The sequence below is a fragment of the Oncorhynchus nerka genome, linkage group LG7 (genome assembly GCF_034236695.1).
Source record: "Oncorhynchus nerka isolate Pitt River linkage group LG7, Oner_Uvic_2.0, whole genome shotgun sequence".
Taxonomy (NCBI): Eukaryota; Metazoa; Chordata; class Actinopteri; order Salmoniformes; family Salmonidae; genus Oncorhynchus; species Oncorhynchus nerka.
Genome location: NC_088402.1, coordinates 77,817,184 through 77,840,877, shown reverse-complemented (window position 1 = coordinate 77,840,877; position 23,694 = coordinate 77,817,184). Strand labels below are relative to the sequence as shown.

Sequence of the window (23,694 nt, the reverse complement as noted above, 5' to 3'; positions counted from 1 at the left end):
CTCAAGTATAACAGATTATGGGGCATGGCAAGTAAGTGACAGCAAGAGGATTAAGGAAGTAGTATAAACCTAAACCTAAAGAAAAAAAGAGCAATATGAAATTCATAGAGAGGTTCAGCAGAGTCAGTGAGCATGGGGATAGATGTTGGATATCAGTGTGAATACTGTAAAAGCGTCCCAAACGGGACCCTGTTCTTGGCCTATGTAACCCCATAGGGCTTTGGTCAAAACTAGTGCACTACATACAGGTGTAGTATATTAATTTAATTCTTTCATTGACACAGATCATTTTCCTGCACTGCACTAGATCCCACACCTTAACTATACCCTACTATAACCTATCAAAACTCATTTCCTCTTAGAAATGATCACTTTTGTTTTTTGAATAAATAAATCCTCCTGTTTAAGACTTTTTTTTATTCCTGCAACAAAACTGTTCAAATTAAGATCCCATTTTTGTAAGAAATAAGTTGACATTTGGGATATAACCAATGTAAACTGATTTCAGGTGAACAAAATATTGGTTATGTCGCTCAAGGTCCATATGGACTATCAGTTTAAGAATAGGTTATTACCTGAGAGCTTCGATATAAGTTACATCTTTTCAGATAACTATATATCAATCACTTCCTGTGGTCGGGGACTCAGGGTTGTTCCTTTGCCACCAACTTTCTTTGTGACGTGATATTCACTATCATCCGCTTTCTTTGTAAGATGTAAGCTTGATGGACTTGCCACCGATATACTCTCTATGCCATTTATTTCATTAGCCAATGACAATAAGAGTAGCATATCACTGTGGTGGTGTCACGACCTGACCATAGAGAGCCCCTGGTTCTCTATGGTGTAGTAGGTCAGGGCGTGACTAGGGGGTGATCTAGTATATCTATTTCTATGTTGGTGCTAATGTGGTTCCCAATTAGAGGCAGCTGTTTATCGTTGCCTCTGATTGGGGATAATATTTAGGTAGCTATTTCCCCACCTGTGTTTTGTGGGATATTGATTGTTTGTTAGTGTGTTTGGGCACTATGTCCTCACGGTCTCTGTAAGATTTGTTATTTTGGTATTGTTAGTTTCAATAATTATGTGGAACTATACTCACGCTTCGCCTTGGTCCGCTCATTTCCAAGATTGTGACAGATGGTTTACAGTGTATAAGCAGAATTGGTTGAAAGACTGCATACATGCATGTACTGTATGTACGGTACATAAGGGTCAATGTATACTGAACAAAAATATAAACGCAACATACTACAATTTCATTGATTTTACTGAGTTACTGAGTTATATGAGAAAATCAGTCAATTGAAATAAGTTAATTAGGCCTTAATCTATGGATTTCACATGACTGGGAAGTTGGTCACAGATACCAAAAGAAATGGGACTCACAATAGCCTCAGGATCTCGTTACGGTATTTTTCTGCATTAAAATTGCAATTGTAAAAATGGCAATTGTGTTTTTTGTCCATAGCTTATGCCTGCCCATACCATTATTCCACCGCCATGATGTGGCACTCTGATGACAACGTTGACGAACCGCTCGCCCACACAACGCCATACACATGGTCTGTAGTTGTGAGGAGGTACTGCTAAATTCTCTAAACAACATTGGAGGTGGCTTATGGTAGAAAAATGAACATTAAATTCTCTGGCAATAGCTCTGGTGGATGTTCCCGCAGTCAGCATGCCAATTGCACGCTCCCACAAAACTTGGGGCATCTGTGGCATTGTGTTGTGTGACACAACTGCACATTTTAGAGTGACCGTTTATTGTCCCTAGCACAGGGTGCACTTGTGTAATGACCATGCTGTTTAATCAGCTTCTTGATATCGTTAGGTTCTGAACAAACAGACTAAAAACTCAAATGGACGACTAGAAAAAGCTCAAACCAAGTTTATTCACCCGCTGGGACATACAGCTGCAAAGACAACCTATGATTACGCAAGCACATATATTTATAACCTCCTACTAGTCAGGGTCAACAGCCAATATATCTTTGTTGCTAGGGAGGCACTTCATTTGTTCTTCTCACTGGTGTAGCCATGGTCCTGCCTGATGCTAGAACCTTCCTGGGTGTGGAAGTGTATGTGTGTGAGATAGGAGATAGTAGGAGGGTCGTTGGGGTAGGCCCCTCTGTCCCCACTCCCAGAGGTTTCTTCTCACTTCATCTGTTGACTTGACCTCGAGCTGAATTCTTCACTCCTCCATAGTTCCGCAGCTGGCCTGTCTTAGCAGAAACTGAAACTAGACTGTTGCCCTTTGCCTCCCTCTTTAGGAACATTGATATTCAACAATAACCTGTTTGAACAAAATATTAACTTTTTGCACTTCCCCTTACAACAAGTTCCTATCCACCCTTCCTTGACCCCAAAATATGCATTCCTTATACATGTAAATAGGTCATCAATAAGTTATAGTATGGTAACATGAATATGTATATTTCAAGCTAGAATACAAGAAAATGCCACAGCTGTCAGGTGGACGATTAATCTTGGAAAAGGATAAATGCTCACCAACAGAGATGTAAACGCATTTGTGCACAAACTTTGAAAGAAATTAGCTTATTGTGCATATGGAACATTTCTGGGATCTTTTATTTCAACTAATGAAACATGGGACAAACACTTTACATGTTGCGTTTCTGTTTTTGTTCAATGTAGAATTAGTCTCACCCACCAGCTGGCTCTATCTCAAATAGCCTTGGGGACGAGGTTAACGTAGAATAGGATCTTAGTATTTTGAAATATGGGAATATCATGGGTATTCAAACAAAATAAAGTTGTCACCATTGACCAGTAGTCCTTAATATGCACAGACTATTGCTTCACACCATCACAAATGCCATTCCATATCCCTGGCACAATGCACCAAATATCCTACCATAATAAAAGACAACAATGTGTCCAATTGTTCTCATGAATAACATTATAACCTAACACTAGATGACAATTACACTGCAAAGACCTTGGTTTATACTGACACATCCAATGTTTTGGAACACAATTGGATAGAACATTAAATGCTTTTTATAGAAGTGATGGAAAATCTTCTCAATAATGGGACCCAAATAGAGGTCTCAGAGAAGGTGGTCTTGTATGCGACTTCCATTAGTGATGAAAATATTTGAAACTACTTCAAGGAATAGTGCTGCCCAGAACCATATAGCCTGTATAGTATACAGTACCAGTCAAATGTTTGGTATCCACATACTTTTGCATATAATGTGTGTATCATATTTCCAATCCCGACTCCATTCGAGTGTTAAAACCAGTTGAGTGTCAGGCAACACATCCAGAAGTGTTGAGAAGGTAATTTATAAATAACAGTCTATAATATAATCTATGCAATGCCAGGTGCAATATAAAACTCAGGCTGGAGTGAGTAACAACTCCAGTATCCCTCAGGACATTTGCCTTCGGCCGTTACTCTTCTCTATTTTTACAAATGATTTGCCACTTGTCTTACAAGATGCTTAAATGACTATGTATGCTGATGATTGCACACTACACATCAGCACCTACAGCCTGTGAGCTCAGTAAGACTCTTAGCAAGGAGTTATTGTCAGTGTCAGAATGGCTAATTAAAAATAAACGGGTCTTTAATAAATATAAAACTAATACCATGGCCGAGCAACTGCACAGAAGCCTAAGATCATCATGCGCAATGCCAAACGTTGGCTGGAGTGGTGTTAAGCTCGCCGGCATTGGACTCTGGAGCAGTGGAAAGGCGCAGTTCGAGGATGAATCTGGGTTTGGCCCCAATGCATAGTGCCAACTGTAAAGTTTGGTGGAGGAGGAATAATGGTCTGGGACTGTTTTTCATGGTTTGGGCTAGGCCCCATATTTCCAGTGAAGGGAATTCTCAACGCTACAGCATATATTGATATTCTAGACGATCCTGTGTTCCATCTTTGTGACAACAGTTTGGGGAAGCCACTTCCTTGTTTCAGCATGATAATGCCCTGTGCACAAAGCGAGGTCCATACAGAAATTGTTTGCCGAGATCGGTGTGGAAGAACTTGACTGGCCTGCACAGAGCCCTGACTTCAACCCCATCGAACACCTTTGGGATGAATTGGAACACTGTGAGCCAGGCCTAATCTCTCAACATCAGTGCCCAACGTTTCTAACACTCTTGTGACTGAATGGAAGCACGTCCCCGCAGCAATGTTCCAATATCTGGTGCAAAGCCTTCTCAGAAGAGTGGAGGCTCTTATGGCAGTAAAGGAGGACCAACTCCATATTAATATTATTATTAAAGTCCCGTGTGGCTTGGGGGGGGCCGTAGAACGAAACATAGAACACTGTTGTGTTCGGGAAAGTTTCATCTTTCCATAGATTGGTCATATTAGTAGGCCAAATCGGGATGTGTCATGGTCTGACAAACAACGCTGTAGCTCGACCACCTTCCACCTCAGATGCAGAAGGCCACCATAGGCGGATGCAGTGGGTTGAGACGCAGCCCATTAAAAACAGCCATCTCTGACAGATTTTGAGGGGAATTTTACTTACTGTAGATTAAAGCACCGGGGGGGTTGAAATTATGTTCTCAGATTAATCATACTCCAACTCCTAGAAGAGTAAACATAGGTGGAATGTGTCTTCTAGTGAGAAGTACCTGCCAGTGTCTAGCAGTGAAGGACACCTCACCATATATTCCATTATTCTGAAAGCCATAAAACACTCCTCTGGAAGTAAAAAATAGCAAAAATTCTCAAAGAGATAAATACATTTCTTAACCAAGTGGTATATTCAGAGACTGCTAACAACTTGTTATATAGTTAGTAGCATTGGAGGAATCAATATTTGGCCTGCAAGTTATATTTAGTAGCATAGCATACATATGGAATTGGCCATGGAACAATCTCTTACTGGGGAATATTAAAGATAAACATCCCTCAGATGATCAAATTAAAAGACTAATACGTTTGGCTTACAGTAGTACATGCCATTTATCAGGGGGTAATAATGGGGTCCTATTTCAATTTCATATGCTTTTCCCTTATACCTTTAAGCTAACATATGCATGTTCCTATATTTCAATATCTCAATGTGACAAAACTGAAAGACCTCAATATTCCAGAACATCTGACAAAATAATGCAACAGCTGTTGCCACAGTTGCTTTTCTAATTATAATTTCAGTGTACTATAAACAGAGGGACACTGACCTAATTGGCTTAAATTGAGTCACGCTTTCTACTGACTCATACCTGGAAACTTTATATTACATTGAAAATCACATATTTGATGTCTTGCTAATTATCCACGGAACATAGTCAGAAAGAACTGAAGTAAAAACAAAAGAAAGTCGATCAATCAAGGGAGAATACTCAATCATGGGAGAATACTACCACTATACAGAACCATAGGCTACACTATACAACTGTAGGTTGTTCGACAGTAAACAAAACATTATTTTGCTCTGTCGAACAACCTATATAGGCTACCAAGAATTACATTTTGCCACATTCTTGCAAAAATATTACATTATGGGTCTGCAATCTTAATAAATGTCTTGTCGGATGGAATAATTTAATGTAAGGAAACATTTAATACTGAAATCTTCCCTTTCCGAAACCAATTTTGGGACACAACTTAGCAGATCCTTTTAAACCCACTCTCAATCTCCATCCAAGCTTCATTTTAAAAAGGCACACTGGCATTAATGGAAAATAATACCTTACAATAACAGAGCCAGTCTTCTCTAGCAATCTAGCAGCATTAGACGGCTTCTTTAGACTGATTTGCAGTGAGAGGTGGATGGTTCCCTCGGTTTGGGTTGCATTAGAATCAGCGATGGAGGGAAAATGGAAGGAGAAAAAGAGTTAGAACTACTCAGCTACAGTTTTAGGTTTGGTTAGTGTTCAGAGTAGGGTTGTAGACAGGGTCAAGGTTGCATTTGCATATCCAGGTGTTCCTTTGGCTTTTATTTTCACTCAAATTTGCAAGTAGTAATACTTCTGCCTCGTGTGGAATGTAGCCTATACCCTCTAGTACACTGAACACTCAAAGGGAGGGCTTCCACTCTTCATTTAATGGAACATGTATTTGTTTATTACAGTGGGAGCCAGACTTTCCCCAGAAATAATTCCCAAGATAAAAGTTGCACTATTTCAGTTACGCAGTTTGCTTTGCCTCGTAATTTTTTTTAGCATCACATTAGGGTTTGTTGTTTAATGCATTTACGTCACACTCTATTCATAACACCTGTTTTCAGCTTTAGAGGGAAAATAATGATCAGATTAAATTGTTGTGTGTTTTATATTGGCTTGTTGAGTGTTCTATTAATCTCAAGGGTTTACAAATTATCCTTGAATATACTGTATATCCAGGGAATTCGTAATCATACTGTGTATACCTAATCTAAGCAAAAATGCACACTGCATTAAACATGCTTCTTTCATCACATATACAATTTAATCTGATCAGGGATAAGATCATAGAGGAAATGGTGATTTGGGATAGCACGGCTTTGGTGTTATGTAATGTAATGCTAGAATTAGTTTCTAAATGAACCCGATCTACCTGTCTATACTCTGTTGGACACATGCCTGAGAAGCTTAATTGTTTGATATTCACCCAATTCAATTGAGGTTAAACACATTCTGAGTGGGCACTAATGTGATGTATTTCAATGTGTTCATTTACTTTCATCGTAGGTATTATAATACAACTCAGGCATTGTATATCCACACAGGCATTATAATGTGCTGTTCTCTGAGCTTCCAGAGAGCTTTTGTCTCCCTCGTATTGTATTGCTGTATGTCAGAGGAGCTGAAATCCTATGGAGAACTCCTTTTGTCTGAGAAACATCACTTGTTAATATAGAAACTCCAAGCGTATTGGCGGCTAGGTTGTGATTAGGTGGAGGTGGGCGATATCTTTTTAAGTGTGATAGATAGAGTCGTAGTTTCAGGCTGCTGCTGCCGCCTCATGTTCTGTCCTGGCTGTCCCCCGGGGAGCTCAGGGATGAGCCTGCGTGAGCTGCAGTATATTCTATCTCAAAAACCTTTAGTTGCTTTATTTTCAACCCAATATGAACAAACACTGCTCATTTATGTTGTGCTATAAACTCCCGGCCTCCTCAGCAGCAGGCTTTCATTGAAACTTTTCATGTTCAACCTAATTTTTTTTTTAAAGGATTTGTGTGAATTTAGACTCCATGTAAGTACAGATAACTGTATAATCAAACTAAATTACAATGCAACTTTATGTACACAGTACAGACAGATCAGTAGAAACAGATCGGTCTACACTTCAGGATATAGTAAGCTCCAAAAGTATTGGGACAGTGACACATGTTTTGTTGTTTTGGCTCTGTACTGTACTCCAGCACTTTGGGTTTGGAAATGATGCAATAACTATGAGGTTAAAGATAAGACTGTCAAGTTTAATTTGAGGATATTTTCATACATATCGGGTGAACCGTTTAGAAATAACAACACATTTTAGAATGTGTCACTGTCCCAATGCTTTTGGAGCTCACTGTAACTATTTGGGTTTTCTGAGGTGAATACTGGAGGGGATTACTGACAATTTGCGTGACGGTGCTTGAGAGGGTACAATTTATGATGTCATCTTCTGCATGATGATCAGGGCCCGATTAATTAGCTGCTTGGTTTGGCAACTTGGTCTCCCTCACTAATTGTGTCAGTGGTCATCATGGGGGAACATGATTTCATGATGTTCAAATGTTGACAGGGAACCAGTAAACCAGTGTCAGTTTTATGCACAGTCAGCTGTTGGGCTTCTGAATCGGATCAATATTCAATAATCATAATAATATATGTTTTAGAAAATGTCTGATGTGTTTTGGCATCTTGTCTGTCCCGTAGTAGTAGTAGTAAATGTTCCTATTTTGGTAATGACTAATTACTACAAGTTTTACATTTCCAGCATTGCTGGACAGTTCTCCTACAACAGGGTGATCAAATTAAAATCCTATATCTGTACCAATTTTCTCTGAATCCACACACATTCCCACATACTGAATCTCCCATAGACCAAGATTATGCGGCAGAACAACACAAGCTGTCATTTAATCCCCAGATTTATATTCCCCAGGATGAAGGATATATCAAATAACATTTTATTTGCCACATGCTTCTGTAAACAACAGGTGTAGACTAACAGTGAAATGCTTACTAACTTTATGTGTTTCCAACAAAGCAGAGGTGTGTGTGTGTGTGTGTGTGTGTGTGTGTGTGTGTGTGTGTGTGTGTGTGTGTGTGTGTGTGTGTGTGTGTGTGTGTGTGTGTGTGTGTGTGTGTGTGTGTGTGTGTGTGTGTGTGTGTGTGTGTGTGTGTGTGTGTGTGTGTGTGTGTGTGTGTGTGTGTGTTGTATGGTGAGAAAACGGTGAGTCTGTTCATACAGTGAAAATGAACTGAAATAATTGACATGCAGGTATCTTTTTAAGCCCCAGTCTGCTATTAAATTGAATGTCCAGGTATGCACCAGTGGCACTGCTGTTGATTGCTAAGCACTGCAGAAACTCCACAGTTACTGTTCAGTATATACTGGTATACACAATTAGCTTTGCAAAATGCTGAATATCATGAATATATTCTCGGTCCTCTTCCTCGTGACAACACTCAGCATGGCTGAAAAATATTGACGTCATATAAGGAGTCCGTTGATATATAAAGTGTTCAATATCTCAATTTAAGGTAATTTGACTTGAACCACATCATCTTGTAAGGACACATTTGAAGAAAGGAATGTATTTCTGATGATGCTTTTGCCCAATGGGAAGTGATGCATGACTGGCGTAGAAGGGAATGTATAATGCAGTTATTAAAGGCAGTCTGCTGAATTATTTATGGTCACTTGCAGTTTTGCTCAATGACAAGGTCGCCTTGGAAAAGGGGTATTAAACATTTAATATTTGTATGTTTCCAAGTTCAAGGAAAGTTTCAAAGCATTGATCCATGCACTTTAAAAAAACGCCCAAAACGCAAATGTATTTGGGAAAATATACAGTTGGGAGAACAAGTATTTGATACACTGCCGATTTGGTAGGTTTTCCTACTTACAAAGCATGTAGAGGTCTGTAATTTGTATCATAGGCACACTTCAACTGTGAGAGACGGAATCTAAAGCAAAAATCCAGAAAATCACATTGTATGATTTTTAACTAATTAATTTGCATTTTATTGCATGACATAAGTATTTGATACATCAGAAAAGCAGAACTTAATATTTGGTACAGAATCCTTTGTTTGCAATTACAGAGATCATACGTTTCCTGTAGTTCTTGACCAGGTTTGCACACACTGCAACAGGGATTTTGGCCCACTCCTCCATACAGACCTTCTCCAGATCCTTCAGGTTTCGGGGCTGTCGCTGGGCAATACATACTTTCAGCTCCCTCCAAAATGTTCTATTGGGTTCAGGTCTGGAGACTGGCTAGGCCACTCCAGGACCTTGGGATGCTTCTTACGGAGCCACTCCTTAGTTGCCCTGGCTGTGTGTTTAGGGTCGTTGTCATGCTGGAAGACCCAGCCACGACCCATATTCAATGCTCTTACTGAGGGAAGGAGGTTGTTGGCCAAGATCTAGCGATACATGGCCCCATCCATCCACCCCTCATGATGTTTCCACCTCCATGCTTCACAGTTGGGATGATGATCTTGGGATTGTACTCATCCTTCTTCTTCCTCCAAACACAGCTAGTGGAGCTTAGACCAAAAAGCTCTATTTTTGTCTCATCAGACCACATGACCTTCTCCCATTCTTCCTCTGGATCATCCAGATGGTCATTGGCAAACTTCAGACGGGCCTGGACATGCGCTGGCTTGAGCAGGGGGACTTTGCGTGCCCTGCAGGATTTTAATCCATGACGGCGTAGTGTGTTACTAATGGTTTTCTTTGAGACTGTGGTCCCAGCTCTCTTCAGGTCATTGACCAGGTCCTGTCGTGTAGTTCTGGGCTGATCCCTCACCTTCCTCATGATCAATGATGCCCCACGAGGTGAGATCTTGCATGGAGCCCCAGACCGAGTGTGATTGGCCGTCATCTTGAACTTCTTCCATTTTCTAATAATTGCGCCAACAGTTGTTGCCTTCTCACCAAGCTGCTTGCCTATTGTCCTGTAGCCCATCCCAGCCTTGTGCAGGTCTGCAATTTTGTCCATGATATCCTTACACAGCTCTCTGGTCTTGGCCATTGTGGAGAGGTTGGAGTCAGTTAATACAGGTAATGAGTGGAGAACAGGTGGGCTTCTTAAAGAAAAACTAACAGGTCTGTGAGAGCCGGAATTCATACTGGTTGGTAGGGGATCAAATACTTATGTCATGCATTAAAATGCAAATGAATTACTTAAAAATCATACAATGTGATTTTCTGGATTTTGGGTTTTAGATTCCGTCTCTCACAGTTCAGAGAATACTTATTTTCCACCATAATTTGCAAATAAATTAATTAAAAATCCTACAATGTGATTTTCTGGATTTTTTTTCTCATTTTGTCTGTTATAGTTGAAGTGTACCTCTTTTTAAGTGGGAGAACATGCACAATTGGTGGCTGACTAAATACTTTTTTGCCCCACTGTATCTGTACGTTGTGCATGAATAATCTGTACAGTAGGTTTGTATGATGTGCTCTGACTGTTCAAAAAACTTTTAGGTCAAACATGCAATGATTAAATGGACAAGTGGAATTTATTAGTGTTCACTCCAGTGTGCCATTATCACGCCATACCATCATATTTAGATAAATTAAAAGAACAGATTCAACCCTTAAATATGATTACAAGCTGAAGGTTGAGAAGGTTCACTGATCTGGAATTCAGAATTCATCAGAGCACTCTAAAATGGTTTGAGAAAGTTCCAGAGTTCTTTGACCGTCCATCGCTCTGTGATTCATGAGGCGGTGTTATCTATTGATTTAAACAGGTGTAAAGGCCCTCCTCCAGCAGAGTAAATGTAATTGTGTCAAACAGCCATTGGATTATTACAGTGGACACTCACTGAAGCCATAAGAGATCAAATGTCAAGAGACAAGATATTATTTGTTACACTCTCTCCTGAAATTTCAGATATAAAAGCACAGTATAAGAAAACACATGTAGTACAGGGGACTGTGATCACAACAATTACGGGCCTTCAAACCCTTCATGTAAAATGTAAATGAGTTGTTTACTGACTGCAAATATTTCTGAGTTACTGTCCATTCAAACATTCACTATTGTAGCCTATGTATCCTAATTCAGATTTGTTGGTATCTAAAGTGAATGATAGTCTATAGGTAGCCTTGCATTGGCCCATAACCAAAAGGTCACTGCTTTGAATCCCTGAGCCGACTATGTGAAAAATCTGTCGATGTGTCCTTCAGCAAGGCATTTAACCCGAATTTGTCCTGTAAATTGCTCTGGATAAGAGCCTCTGCCAAATTACTCAAATGTAAACGTACTTAAATTACTTTCACTTATCACTTATTTAAACGTTTGTTCACAGTTTCCATTAATGAGGGAGCAATGAAATGGTTCCTTAGTTAAATTAATAGGCCTTATTTAATAATTGGATACAAACCTGTAATAGGTTAGATGGTGATTTATTACAATTACACATTCTGCCTAATCATCGTACTTTCTCATTCAGTAAATGTCAAATTATTGTATTTCATGGATAGAATATTAAATTCAATAAAATAGAGGCAATTCAGAAGTCATACACTACACACAGAGACACAAATTACAAAGTCATTGAGGTACATAGGAATTTGTGTGTGTGTGTGTGTGTGTGTGTGTGTGTGTGTGTGTGTGTGTGTGTGTGTGTGTGTGTGTGTGTGTGTGTGTGTGTGTGTGTGTGTGTGTGTGTGTGTGTGTGTGTGTGTGTGTGTGTGTGAAAAAGCAACAGAGCATGCTCAGCCTAATTAGCAGCAGCTTTGTGAATTTGTACTTACCACAAACTGTGGCTAAAGTTCACAGAAAGAGAAGGTGAATTGTAGCAAAGTTGGTAGCAGAGTGAATATAAGGAAACAGAGAACACAAAATGGCCCAAAAAAATAACTATAAGTCATGTGTTTTTCTGTGTGCACTACCTACCAGTGCTAGTTGATACTAATGTATGGTTAGACAGGGAGTGTATGAGTGATGGGTCAATAACATTGACATGTATAGCACTGAACTGTTCATTTACATATACAGTACCACTCAAATGTTTGGGCACACCTACTCATTCAAGGGTTTACTTTATTTTTACTATCCTCTAAGTGAAGATGTCAACCCTATGAAATAACACATGTAGTAACCAAACAAGTGTTAAAACAAATCAAAATATATTTTATATTTGAGATTCTTCAAAGTAGCCACCCTTTGCCTTTATGACATTTGCACACTCTTTTTTTTTAAACCTTTATTTAACTAGGCATGTCAGTTAAGAACAAATTCTTATTTACAATGACGGCCTAGGAACAGTGGGTTAACTGCCTGTTCAGGGGCAGAACGACAGATTTGTACCTTGTCAGCTCGGGGATTTGAACTTGCAACCTTCCGTTTACTAGTCCAACACTAGGCTACCCTGCCGCCCCAGGTGTGCCTTGTTAAAAGTTCATTTGTAGAATGTCTTTCCTTCTTAATTAATGTGTTTGAGCCAATCAGTTGTGTTGTGACAAGGTAGGGGTGGTATACAGAAGATAGCCCTATTTAGTAAAATACCAAGTCCATAATATGGCAAGAATAACTCAAATATGCAAAGAGAAATGACAGTCCATTATAACTTTAAGAAATGAAGGTCTGTCAATCCGGAACATTTCAAGAACTTTGAAAGTTTCTTCAAGTGCAGTTGCAAAAACCATCAAGCGCTATGAGGAAACTGGCTCTCATGAGGAACGCCACAGTGTAATGGTGGGCGGTGAGTCGGAAGCAGGTTAAAAGTTTTAATAAAACAAAACCATGAACACAGCACTGCATAAGGCAGAACACCGATACACAAGAACAATATCAACTGGTGAGTGAACCTGGGAAATTGACATAAATGGGAGGAAATGATGAAGTTAATAATGGAGTCCAGGTGTGTGTAATGATGAATCCCAGGGCCGGTGGTTAGTACTCTGGCGACGTCGTACGCGGGAGGGGAGGAGCAGAGGCAGACGTGACAGTTCCCCCTCCCCCCTGACGCAGGATGACACCGACCAGGGGGACGACCCTGAGGAGCGGGTTGGTGAAGGTGGAAATCACGGATGATGTTGGGGGTCCAGAATGGGGTGGGGGTGGAAGCATGTTGTGGGGGACAGCATCAGCTAGGGGACCAGGAACCACGGGCCTGAGAAAGGAGACATGAAAAAAGGGGGATGTACGATAGTGACTGGGTAATTGTAACCTGTAGGTCCCCTCATTGACGCTCCGGAGAACCTTGAATGGCCCCACAAACCGGGAGCTCAGTTTCTTGCAGGTCAGGCAGAGTGGAAGGTTCCTGGTAGAGAGCCAGACGTGATCCCTAGGATGGAACACAGGGGTCTCACTGCTTTGACTGTCTGTCTGCTCCTTCTGACGATGGACAGCGCGCTGGAGTCTCATGTGCGCATTGTTCCACACCTCCCCCGCACACCGGGACCACTCATCTACTGCAGGAGCCACATTCTAGCCCGGGGTCCACGGGGCCAGGGCCGGCTGGAAACCCAACACACACTGGACGGGGGTCAACCCAGTGGAGGAGTGACGTAGAGGGTTCTGGGCCTACTCTGCCCAAGGAAGGAAACATGCCCACTCACCCTGCTGGTCCTGACAGTGACTCCTCGAGAACCTCCCCAGCAACTGATTCATCCTCTCCACCTGCCCGTTAGACTGAGGCCGATACCCGGATGTGAGGCTAACCGTGACCGAGCTTCTCCAAGAAGGCCCTCCGTACTTGGGATGTGAAATGGGGGCCACGGTCTGAAACGATGTCCTCCGGAAGGCCACAATGCCGGAAGACTTGCTGGAAGAGTGCCTCAGGGACCTGGAGAGCAGTGGGAAGACCAGGAAGAGGAATTAAATGACATGGCTTGGAGAATCTATCCACTACCACCAGAATGGTGGTGAAACCATCAGAAGGGGGGAAGATCAGTAACAAAGTCAATAGATGGGACCAAGGTTGCTGAGGCACAGGAAGCGGCAGGAGCTTTCCTGCTGGAGCATTCCGGGGGGTCTTGGTTTGAGCACACACTGAACAGGAGTTGACATGCCACGTAACATCTTGCACCAAGGTGGGCCACCAGTATTTCTCGGTGATGGAATGGATGGTGGGAGAAATACCTGGATGACCAGCGATGACAGCTGTGTGTGCCCAGGTCAGCAGCCGATCCCTTATCCCTGTGGGAACGTAGACGCACACAGGAGGACAATTCCAGGCTCCCTCTCTAGAGCCTGGCGGATGTCCACATCTACGTCCCAAACCACTGGACTCATGACTCAGGTGGATGGGATTATGGGTATCCTCTGGACAGGAGACTCTCCCGAATCGTAGATACGGGACAGAGCATCAGCCTTGATGTTCTTAGAACCTGGGCGATAGGTCAGTGAAGTCAAACCTGGTGAAGAGGGCCCACCTTGCTTGGCGCGGGTTCAGTCTCCTCGCTGTCCATATGGACTCAAGGTTCCGATGGTCAGTGAGGATGACAAATGGTTCATTGGCACCCTCCAGCCAGTGTCTCCACTCCTCTAATGCCAACAGCTCCCGATCGCCGACGTCGTAAATCCTCTCCACGGGGGACAGTTCCTTGGAGAAGACAGCACAAGGATACAATTTTAGTGGGTTGCCCTGTCTTTGTGACAAAACTGCCCCCACACCCACCTCCGATGCGTCTACCTCAAACACAAAAGGTAGCTTGGGATCTGGGTGTTTTAGCAAGGGGGCGGAGGTAAAACGCACCTTGAGGAGACAAAAGGCCTGGTCGGCTGCTGGAGACCAAACCAACCTACGAGGCCCACCCTTGATGAGGGAGGTGAGAGGGGCAGCGACGGCACTGAAGTTCCTGATGAAGCGGTAGTAAAAGTTGGCAAACCCCCAAAACCATTGTAACCCTTTGATGGTGTTTGGGACTGGCTATGACCTTACCACATCTACCTTCTTGTCCTCCATCCTCCTTCCCTGGGGGCTGATTTAGTAGCCCAAGAAGGAAACAGCCCTCTGTGGAATTGGCACTTCTCTGCCTTTATGAACAGGTGGTTAGCCAAGAGGCGTTCCAGGACTGCTCAAACATGAGTGATGTGATCCTCCAGGTTGGTTGAGAAGATCACAATCATCTATACAATCATCTGACATCCAGGCATGTCCCTGAACACCTCGTTGATGAATGCCTGGAACACTGACGGAGCATTAGCTAAGCCAAAGGGTATTCAAGAACTTGTAGTGACCAGAGAATGTGCTGAACGCCATCTTCCACTCATCCCCCTCCAGGATGCGAATGAGACTGTAGGCACTATGCAGGTCCAGTTTGGTGAAGAACCGGGGCCCCGGTGCTGCTCGATGGCTGACAGTGCATATACTTTGTGGTGATGTCATTGAGTCCACGATAATCGATACAAGGGCATAAACCTCCCTCCTTCTTGGCCACAAAGAAGAAACCAGCCGACGCAGGGGAAGTGGACCAGCGGATGAAACTCTGTTGGAGTGCCCCTTGAATGTAGTCCTCATTGGCTTGGGTCTCAGCCACTGACAGAGGGTAGATGCTTCTGTGCGGAGGTGTAGTACTGGAAAACAGGTCAATGGCACAGTCCCAGGTGCGATGAGGAGGCAGACAGGTAGCGCGGGTCTTGGAGAATACCTCACTTAGATCCTGATATTCCTCCGGGATGTTGAGCTGGAGGGCAACCATAGGACTCTCAACCAACGTGGAACCACAGGGGACAGGATAGCAGGTCTTCCGGCATTCGGGTGACCAATCGGTGATTCTCATCCTCAACCAAGAGATGGTAGGGTTATGGCGCTAGGTAGGTAGGCCGAGCATGATCTTGTGAACTGGTGCACTGGTGATGAAGAAGGGGATGTTTTCCTGGTGATTTTCCTGGTGATTGGGCTCCATGGTGAGGGTGAGTGGTTGGGTGATGTGTGTGATGGTTCCGGATCCTAGAGGCCGACAGTCCAGACCTTGAACCGGAAAAGGAGAGGAGAGCGGGTAGGTAGTAATGTTGAGAGAGGAGGCAAGGGTCTGATCCATAAAGTTCCGCATGGCTACTGAATTCACTAAAGCTGTAGACACAGGGCATAAGGGACAGTCAGCCAGAGTGATGGGTTCTGAAAAGAGTCTAACAGGAACAGCAGTAGATGGAATACTCACTCTTGGTCCAGGGGATGTACCATCACGTGACTGTCCCTCTGCTCTAGTGGATCCCGGATTCTGAAGTAACGGACACCACTGGCACTTGTGACCTGCCTGGCCACAGTACAGACAGAGACCCAGCTGCAGTTGTCTGCATCGTTCCGCAGCGGGAAGTGACCTCTGCCTCCATGGCTTCAGGCTCTGATCCCAAACACTCGCCGAAAGAGGGAGAGAAGCGATGTAGATGCCGAGGCTCCCAGACTAGGTTATCCAGACGGATGGCCATCGCAAAGAGTGCATCCAGGGTGAGGATGTCATCTCAGCAGGCCAGTTCCATCTGGACCTCCTCGTGCAGACCTCTTCTAAATAACGTACATTTACATTTACATTTAAGTCATTTAGCAGACGCTCTTATCCAGAGCGACTTACAAATTGGTGCGTTCACCTTAAGACATCCAGTGGAACAGCCACTTTACAATAGTGCATCTAAATCTTTTAAGGGGGGGGGGGTGAGAAGGATTACTTTATCCTATCCTAGGTATTCCTGAAAGAGGTGGGGTTTCAGGTGTCTCCGGAAGGTGGTGATTGACTCCGCTGTCCTGGCGTCGTGAGGGAGTTTGAGTGCCCGGCTCATTCCATCCACTGGAGGCTTCTACTGTCCGGAAGGTAAGCGCATACTCAGCAGCTGTCTGATTCCCTTGTTGGAGCTGAAACAGACACTCAACAGAAATGCTCATTATACAAATTTTGAAAACAAAACATATTTTACATAGGTTTAAAGATTATCTTCTTGTTAATCCAACCACGGTGTCAGATTTATAAAATGCTTTTCGGCGAAAGCATACCTAGCCCAGAACATAACTAGCCCAGAACATATCCCAGCAGACAAATTATTACAAACCGTAACCAGCCAAGCAGAAGCGTTACAAAACTCAGAAATAGAGATAAAATGTATCCCTTACCTTTGGTGATCTTCATATGGCGGCACTCAGAAGACATTAATTTACTCAATAAATGTTCATTTTGTTCGATAAAGTCTCTTTATATCCAAAAACCTCAGGCTCAAACGCAGTCAAAACAGGCAGACAAAAAAATCCAAATTGTATCCGTAAAGTTCATAGTGTCACAGGCTGGCTCATAGACTGTAGCAAAATGAGGGGACACGAACAACAGATATAGGCCAATCAAAAAGGTTCTTTATTATAAACCAAAACAATTAACTTTAAACAAAGAAAAAGGAATGAGGTGTGAAAGTATCATAATGTAAGGTGTATGTAGGTGTACGTAAAGTGCAGGGATGCGTGAATCTGTGTGTGTGTGAATATGACTGAATATGAATATAACTGTTAGCACGTTTTCTTCAGTAATCCACAGGCTCAAACGCAGTCAAAACAGGCAGACAAAAAAATCAAAATTGTATCCGTAAAGTTCATAGAAACATGTCAAACGATGTTTATATTCAATCCTCAGGTTGTTTTTTGCCTAAATTATCTATAATATTTCAACCGGACAATAACATTGTCAATATAAAAGGTAAACAAGAAATGCACTCTCTCGGGATTGCGCATGAAAAAGCTCGGCGACACGGTAGGGTCCACTCATTCAGACTGGTCTTACTCCCTCATTTATAAGAATACAAGCCTGAAACGATTTCTAAAGACTGTTGACATCTAGTGGAAGGCATGGGAACTGCAAATTGAGTCCTAAGTCAATGGATACTGTAATGTCATTGAATAGAAAACTACAAAACCCCCCAAAAACTTTCTGAATGGATTTTTCTCAGGTTTTCGCCTGCTAAATCAGTTCTGTTATACTCACAGGCACGATTTTAACAGTTTTGGAACCTTTAGAGTATTTTCTATCCAAATCTACCAGTTATATGCATGTCATATCTTCTGGGCCCGAGTAGCAGGCCGTTTAATTTGGGCATGCTTTTCATCCAAAATGCAGAATGCTGCCCCCTAGAGGTTAAACAGAGCCATGAACCCCTCATAAGACTCAAACTCCTCCTCTCCCCTCTCCCAGATGGCCGTAGCCCATTCCAATGCCCGCCCAGTCAGCAGAGAAATAACCGTGGCAACCTTAGACCTCTCAGTGGTGGGAGGTCACATCTGATGTGTGAAATAGAGGGAGCACTGAAGGAGGAAGCCACAGCATTTGGATGGTGTCCCGTCATATTTCTCTGGGAGGGTCAGACGAGCATCACTGACTTGAGAGGGTTGCTGTGCTGATTCGCTGGGTAGACTGGCTCTAGAATATCCTCCACTGTTGAGACATTGTAGTCTGTGGAGAACCTCTTCCATGGCCGTCCCCAGTTGAGCCAGCTGATCATGGTGTTGAAGAAGGAGGTCACCATGTACAAAGATCATCTGGGAGATGTCCGGTTGTCCTGCTGCTTCCATATTTTTAGTTGGTATTCTGCAATGATAGGGCAGTAAGTCGGAAGCAGGTGCAACATTTAAAAAAAAATGTTTAAACCTTTACTTAACTAGGAAAGTCAGTTAAGAACAAATTCTTATTTTCAATGACGGCCTAGGAACAGTGGGTTAACTGCCTGTTCAAGGGCAGAACGACAGATTTGTACCTTGTCAGCTCAGGGGTTTGAATGTGCAACCTTCCGGTTACTAGTCCAACGCTCTAACCACTAGGCTACCCTACCACTAGGCTACTATGGTATGTGGGACGGTAACGTCTCACCACGTCAACAGCCAGTGAAATGGCAGGGCGCCAAATTCAAAACAACAGAAATCCCATAATTAAAATTCCTCAAACATAAATGTATTTTACACCATTTTAAAGATACACTTGTTGTAAATCCAGCCACAGTGTCCGATTTCAAAAACGCTTTACGATGAAAGCAAACCAAACGATTATGTTAGGTCAGAGCCAAGTCACAGAAAAACACAGCCATTTTTCCAGCCAAAGAGAGGAGTCACAAAAAGAAGAAATATCGATAAAATGAATCACTAACCTTTGATGATCTTCATCAGATGACACTCATAGGACTTCATGTTACACAATACATGTTTGTTTTGTTCGGTAAAGTTCATATTTATAAAAAATATCTCAGTATACATTGGCGTTCAGTAGTTCCAAAACATCCGGTGATTTTGCAGAGAGCCACATCAATTTCCAGAAATAGTCATCATAAATGTTGTTGAAAATCCAAGTGTTATACATGGAACTTTAGACAAACTTCTCCTTAATGCAACTGTCAGATTTTTAAAAAAGCAAACCATGCAATAATCTGAGTACTGCGCTCAGACGACAAATCAACCCAAAGAGATATCCGCCATGTTGGAGTCAACAGAAGTCAGAAATAGCATTATAAATATTCACTTACCTTTGATGATCTTCATCAGAATGCACTCCCAGGAATCCCAGTTCAGCAATAAATGTTTGTTTTGTTCGATAATGTCCATAATTTATGTCCCAATTCCTCCTTGTTATTCACGCGTTCAGTACACAGTCTAAACTCATGACGCGCGTGCAAGTCCATAGGAAAGTACGGACAAAAAGTCAAAAAAGTTCCATTACACTCCGTAGAAACATGTCAAACGATGTATAGAATAAATCTTTAGGTTGTTTTTAACATAAACCTTCAATAATGTTCCAACCGGAGAATTCCTTTGTCTGTAAAAAAGCAATGGAACGCAAGCTACCTCTCATGTGAATGCGTGTGACCAGCTCATGGCTATCTGGCAGACCTCTGACTCATTCCCCTCTCATTCTCTCCCACTTCACAGTAGAAGCATCAAACAAGGTTCTAAAGACTGTTGCAATCTAGTGGAAGCCTCAGGAAGTGCAACATGACCCCATGTCCACTGTATCTTGGATATGCAAAGAATGAAAACCTACAAACCTCAGATTTTCCACTTCCTGGTTGGATTTTTTCTCAGGTTTTTGCCTGCCATATGAGTTCTGTTATACTCACATACATCATTCAAACAGTTTTAGAAACTTCAGAGTGTTTTCTATCCAAATATACTAATAATATGCATATCCTAGGATCAGGCAGTTTACTCTGGGCACGCTTTTCATCTGGACGTGAAAATACTGCCCCCTACCCCAAAGAAGTTAATAAAACAACAAAACCAAGAACACAACACTAACATAAGGCTGAATGCCGATACACAAGAACAATACCAACTGGTGAGTGAACCTGGGAGAGTGACATATAAGAAATTATGAAGGTAATGGAGTCCATATGAGAATTATAATGATTCACAGGTGTGTGTAATGATGAGTGCCAGGAGTGCGTAATGATGATTCCCAGGACCTGTGGTTAGTACTCTGGCGACGGCGTACGCAGGGGCAGACGTGGCACACAGCAAAGGAAGACCCAGCGTTACCTCTGCTGCAGAGGATAAGTTAGAGGCCAAATAAATGCTTCACAGAGTTCAAGTAACAGACACATCTCAACATCAACTGTTCAGCGAAGACTGCGTGAATCAGGCCATCATGGTTTAATTGCTGTAAAGAAACCACTACTTAAGGACACCAATAAGAAGAAGAGACTTGCTTGGGCCATGAAACACGAGCAATGAACATTAGACCGGTGGAAATCTGTCCTTTCAAGGCACACTTAACGAGCATGGCTACCACAGCATTCTTCAGCGATACGCCATCCCATCTGGTTGGTGCTTAGTGGGACTATCATTTGTTTTTCAACAGGACAATGACCCAAAACTCCACCAGGCTGTGTAAGCACTCCATCAGATGACCTGCCCTCCACAATCACTTGACCTCAACACAATTGAGATGGTTTTGGATGAGTTGGAGTGAAGAAAAAACAGCCAACAAGTGCTCAGTATATATGCAAACTCCTTCAAGACTGTTGGAAAAGCATTCCAAATGAAGCTGGTTGAGAGAATGCCAAAAGTGTACAAAGCTGTCATCAAGGCAAAGGGTGTCTATTTTTTTTATATAAAATATAAATTATTTTTTGCTTATTACATGATTTCATGTGTTATTTCATAGTTTATGTCTTCACTATTATTCTACATCAATAGTATAAATAAAGAAAAAACCTTGAATGAGTAGTTGTGTCCAAACTTTTGACTGGTACTGTATGTTTTCTCAACAGGATCTGTTGTCTGGAAAAATTATCTACATTGACCAAAGTGATAGTTTGGATTGTTTTAATTTGTCAATGTTTGTAGCATCTCATTGTTGTTTCTTATAGTCATGATTATACATAAAGTATGATTCATAATGTCACTTTTGGCAATATACATTTCATATGCCACTTTGTATATTATTTAATTCCCTGATTTCTATTGTATCAATCTAAGTTGAAAGTGACTTTTTCTATAAAACGGCTTTATTTCACCCACTGTTATGTGATCCCATTGTGAAAGAAATCCAGCAGTATTTTCTCATTGCAAAAACAGGCAGATAAGTCACATTGAGTTGAACCCTACCCCTTCTCTTTCTCACAGTTCAGAGTTCGATCCGGGAGTACCATGCCAAGGATAAAGACGCCATCATCTTACTCTTTTACAATGGGATTCTGGAACATGTCTACCCAGCTTTCTTCAAGGCCATGAGCCACCCGGATCAAATCGGTATGACTCTAAGCATTTCCATGGCAGGCTATGTGCTGGGCGGAAGCTCCTATTTCATGCCATTGCTCTTTGGAGGAGTAGGGTCTGGTCTTATCTACTACTGCTGCTGTGAAATATATGAGAGCTACAGGCTGAGAAGGATGACCACAAACATGGCCGACATCCAGGCCAGCTTCCTGGACAACTCAGACAACAGCTTCTGGGTGGCGGAGGCAGAGGTAAACGGCAAGTCCAAGGTGGCTAGGGTGGTTGTGGTGGTGGGGAAGAGGAGAGGGGACGAAAGGGGAGATGGCTGGAACGGAGGGCCATTTGGAGAAGTCGACGAGATAGGCCAAGACAAGAGAGAGTTACGGCGAGGTACCCCATTTGATTGTATCGTTTGAGTGCCGCAAAACAGGCCATGGCACCCAACTGGCTCAGAAGGTTATGGAGTTCTGCAAGGACTGTGGCTTCTTTCGTGTTGGCTTCTGTGTGTTACAGGGATGGCATCCTCCTCCCTCATGTGGTATCATTCCTGCAGGCTCATCCTGACATGACCTTCCAGCATGACAATGCCACCAGCTATACTGCTCCTTCTGTGCGTGATTTCCTGCAAGACAGGAATGTCAGTGTTCTGCCATGGCCAGCGAAGAGCCCGGATCTCAATCGCATTGAGCACGTCTGGGACCTGTTGGATCGGAGGTTGAGGGCTGGGCCATTTCCCCCAGAAATGTTCGGGGAACGTGCGGGTGCCTTGGTGGAAGAGTGGGGTAACATCTCACAGCAAGAACTGGCAAATCTGGTGCAGTCCACGAGGAGGAGATGCACTGCAGTACTTAATGCAGCTGGTGGCCACACCAGATAGACTGTTACTTTTGATTTGGACCCCCCTTTGTTCAGGGACACATTATTCCATTTATGGTAGTCACATGTCTGTGGAACTTGTTCAGTTTATATCTCAGTTGTTGAATCTTATGTTCCTACAAATATTTACACGTTAAGTTTGCTGAAAATTAATGCAGTTGATTGTGAGAGGACATTTCTTTTTTAGATGAGTTCATATGTTATAATGTAATCTCACAATTTGATCAGAATTAATATTTTTACCTCCTTAGCCTACTACATTTCAGTGGTCTTAATGTATGCATTGTCTGTTATGCTTAACTGAAGGTTCTGAGACCAGTAAGGCAATTATACTATCACACCTGTTTGAAGAAACATCATTTATAAAGAAGTTTGCTGATGTTTACAGAGAACATTAAAGTATTAGATATGATGCCATTAAAACATATATATCCACATTAGAATATGGATTGTTCTCTTGTCCACTGAGAAATAACAAGCCTACACAACGATACATCCTACTTAATCACTTGGAAACACAAAACTTAGTTACTTTTAAGCTTCTTTCCATCCAAGGAAAAGTTTAATTCCTTTTCTTGCGAGGAATTACTGCCAGCTGACTTCTAAGACCTCAAAACTCTTTGCTTAAATACCAATGAACGACTTAATAGTACGGGAATGTTGGGAGGTTTACAATTCAAGCCAGAAAACAGCTGGATGTGAGAGGCACAAGACAGGATAAAGAGTGCAGTGTTCAGTTACTTACATGCCATGTAAGGTTATTGTATACAATGCAGACTGAGATTATAGACATTACCACACATACAGGACAATAGGCGGCATAGGCTTATCATGAAGGTCATTCAATCATTTTCAACTTGAGTGATTATAATAGCCAACCAAATCAATTTATAACTGAGTGTTTATTAACGTTAGGTTGAAAGCACTATCTTTTTCACTTTGACAGTGCAACCCTTTGTTGGAAATAACTTTGAACATCACCGGGTGAGATGTCTAGGTGTGGCTTAAATCAGTTTTTTTTTAAGTATATGTAAGGTGCAGCT

The 23,694-nt window shown here is 42.2% G+C and overlaps 1 pseudogene; it reads left to right on the top strand.

Annotated features, from left to right (window-relative positions):
• The first annotated feature begins 16,002 nt into the window (after positions 1–16,002).
• On the top strand, positions 16,003–22,339 carry LOC135572659 (uncharacterized; annotated as a pseudogene).
• Positions 22,340–23,694: the final 1,355 nt, after the last annotated feature.